This window comes from Eubalaena glacialis, chromosome 12, assembly GCF_028564815.1.
Source record: "Eubalaena glacialis isolate mEubGla1 chromosome 12, mEubGla1.1.hap2.+ XY, whole genome shotgun sequence".
NCBI classification, from domain to species: Eukaryota; Metazoa; Chordata; class Mammalia; order Artiodactyla; family Balaenidae; genus Eubalaena; species Eubalaena glacialis.
The window spans coordinates 56,806,547-56,809,793 of NC_083727.1; the positions used below are offsets into that span (position 1 = coordinate 56,806,547).

General features: G+C 35.3%; 1 pseudogene; it reads left to right on the top strand.

Annotated features, from left to right (window-relative positions):
• The first annotated feature begins 1,997 nt into the window (after positions 1–1,997).
• Positions 1,998–2,802, top strand: LOC133102129 (heterogeneous nuclear ribonucleoprotein D0-like; annotated as a pseudogene).
• The last annotated feature ends 445 nt before the right edge of the window (positions 2,803–3,247 follow it).

The following is a 3,247-nucleotide window of genomic DNA, read 5'->3' on the forward strand; positions in this document are numbered from 1 at the left end:
TTATCTGCTCTACACACAATGTTGCAAGGCACTGGAAAAATGGAATACAAGTATCGCTATCAAGGAACTTAGAACTCTTAAAAGAAGTAACATTGCATTTCAATAAATATGCACATATAAAAGGACAATCTCAAGCATCTGGAGACCTTCCTCCCTCTCCTCAATAAAGTCTACTTCTAAGTCAGCTACTTACTAATGGATGGTACAGACTTACAACCAGGGACAAGGCTAAAAATCTTAGGCAACACAGCTATTAATTTATCTTCATAGAGTGTTTAAACCTTATGAGTTTATGGAATTTCTTATCTATATATGAAAACACAAGTCTTTTCTCCCAACCCCAGACTTTCTTCTTTGTTTGTATCAAACTAAAACTCATACACTTTTAAAGAAATGGCCCACTCCTCATTAACTCCCATGGTGTTTTGCTATGGTAGGCAACTAGGCACGTGGGTGCTGTGTGAATACCCTTGTAATCTGACACATGTCTAACTCAGGGCTTGCTCAATCGCTGTGTGACAAGAGCAAGTCAGTCTGCTGACTCTAAGGACTTATTCTAGCAATCTAAGGAAATCTCTCTATAATAGGACAGGGCAGCTATCAGCTCTCAAGCAGCTTAACTTTCTAAGCTCACGTGTTTCTTTTAAATATCATAATCTATTTTGGAAGAGATACACACATTTTGAGTATAAGTACAGAATCAACTTTCTATTTTCTAATTTACTAATGGCATGCCAAGGGATGCAAAGTTAATTCTATGATGATTCACCAGTCAATGGTAGGATAATAAGTCCATCAAACATTGCGTAAACTATAACAATATCCTAGATACATGTTATACCTCTGTATAAAAGAAGTTAATCATTTTTATTGCTCTGAAAGAAATTTTGGCTTATTTAACAAAAAACATGATAGGAAAAAAACAGTATTAGGCAACAACCTATCATTATTAACAAGGGCGTACATAAAAGATCTATAGGGGATCAGAGCAAAGAAAAACGAAAGTACAGGAGGAAGTAGAGTTGGATGCCAACCAAATGAAGAAAGAATTTTAACTAGATGGAGGGAATTAAAGTTCTGTGCCACAGTAAGAAAATAAAATCACTATTAACTTAAACAAATAATATGCTGTCCAAACCAAGATTCACTGGAAAGTGAAAGCGGGTGCTAAGAAGTTATAATAATATATTATTTAAAAATTTTTTATTGTCCCCAAACTGATTTTATTATGATGTTGAACTTATTTAAAAACTTATAGTATATTTAAAATTATTTTCAAAAATAAACTTCCTTTCAGAACACAAGAATGAGTCATAGAAGAAAAAGATAAGTAAAAGGTTAGAAACATTCATAGTGAAACATATGAATAACTGGTAAGTTTAAAAAGATTGAATATTGAATTCCTTGGTCCAGTGGTTAGGCTTTCACTGCGGAGGGCCAGAGTTCAATCTCTGGTCAGGGAACTAAGATCCCTTTTGCCGCGTGGGGCAGCCAAAAAAAAAAAAGATTGAATATCAACAGTATTTTATGGGAAAATCAAATTCTTTAGAGGAAACTTGCAATATTCTTTATTTTGATTACATAAACATTAAAAATTAACACAAACAGTAGTAATTACTATTGGTTTATGTTTACATACTTAATTAGGTTTGTGTGTCCTCAAAGCTTTATGACTGATATATTTCAGAAGATGGTATTATTTATTTAGTACAGAATTATGTTTTCATATAATAACTGGGGATATTATTCAAAATTGCATCTTATGGTTATAACTTTGACACCACTGACACAATTATAGATTTTTTTCTGAGGGCTGCAATAGGTTTTTTAAAATACATTTTTGGTGTACAGTTCTATGAATTTTAACACATGTATAGATACATGTAACCATACAGCAATCTGGGTACAGAACAGATCCATTACCACAAAACACTACCTTGTGATATTCTTTTTTAAGTCACACCATCCTCCTAACTACTACCATCCTCCTACACTCTGAAGCAGCGACGGCACAGCGAGAAGAATGGAAAATGTTCATAGGAGGCCTTAGCTGGGATACTACAAAGAAAGATCTGAAGGACTACTTCTCCAAATTTGGTGAAGTCGTAGACTGCACTCTGAAGTTAGATCTTATCACAGAGCGATTAAGGGGTTTTGGCTTTGTGCTATTTAAAGAGTCGGAGAGTGTAGATAAGGTCATGGATCAGAAAGAACATAAATTGAATGGGAAGGTGATTGATCCTAAGAGGGCCAAAGCCATGAAAACAAAAGAACCTGTTAAAAAATTTTTGTTGGTGGCCTTTCTCCAGATACACCTGAAGAGAAAATAAGGGAGTATTTTGGTGGTTTTGGTGAGGTTGAATCCATAGAGCTCCCCATGGACAACAAGACCAATAAGAGGTGTGGATTCTGCTTTATTACCTTTAAGGAAGAGGAACCAGTGAAGAAGATAATGGAAGAGAAATACCGCAATGTTGGTCTTAGGAAATGTGAAATAAAAGTAGCTATGTCGAAGGAACAGTATCAGCAACAGCAACAGTGGAGATCTAGAGGAGGATTTGCGGGAAGAGCTCATGGAAGAGGTGGTGACCAGCAGAGTGGGAAAGCATCCAGGCGAGGTGGTCATCAAAATAGCTACAAACCATACTAAATTATTCCATCTGCAACTTATCCCCAACAGGTGTTGAAGCAGTATTTTCCAAATTGAAGATTCATTTGAAGGTGGCTCCTGCCACCTGCTAATAGCAGTTCAAACTAAATTTTTTGTGTCAAGTCCCCAAATGGAAGTATGACGTTGGGTCCCTCTGAAGTTTAATTCTGAGTTCTCATTAAAAGAAATTTGCTTTCATTGTTTTATTTCTTAATTGCTCTGCTTCACAATCAATTTGTGTTTTATGCCTCCCCCCCAGGCTCATGTAAAAAGCCCATGTGACAGTGTCATGATGTAGTAGTGCCTTACTGGTTTTTTCATAAATCATTTTGTATTAAAAAAAAAAAGAGTAGGTAGGTAGGTAACTCTTATCATCCTGCTACCTACTCTCTCTTTGTCATTACAGATGTATCTTCTTGTAAATGTCATACAAATGGAATCAAACAGTATATGAACTTTTGAGATTGGCTTATCTCACTTGCATGATGCTTCTGTGATTCATCCATGGTGAAGAATGTTAAGGTTGTTTCTAGTTTTTTTGAATTATGACTTATGTGAATACTCATGTACAGGTTTTTGCTTGAAGATAAGTTTTTC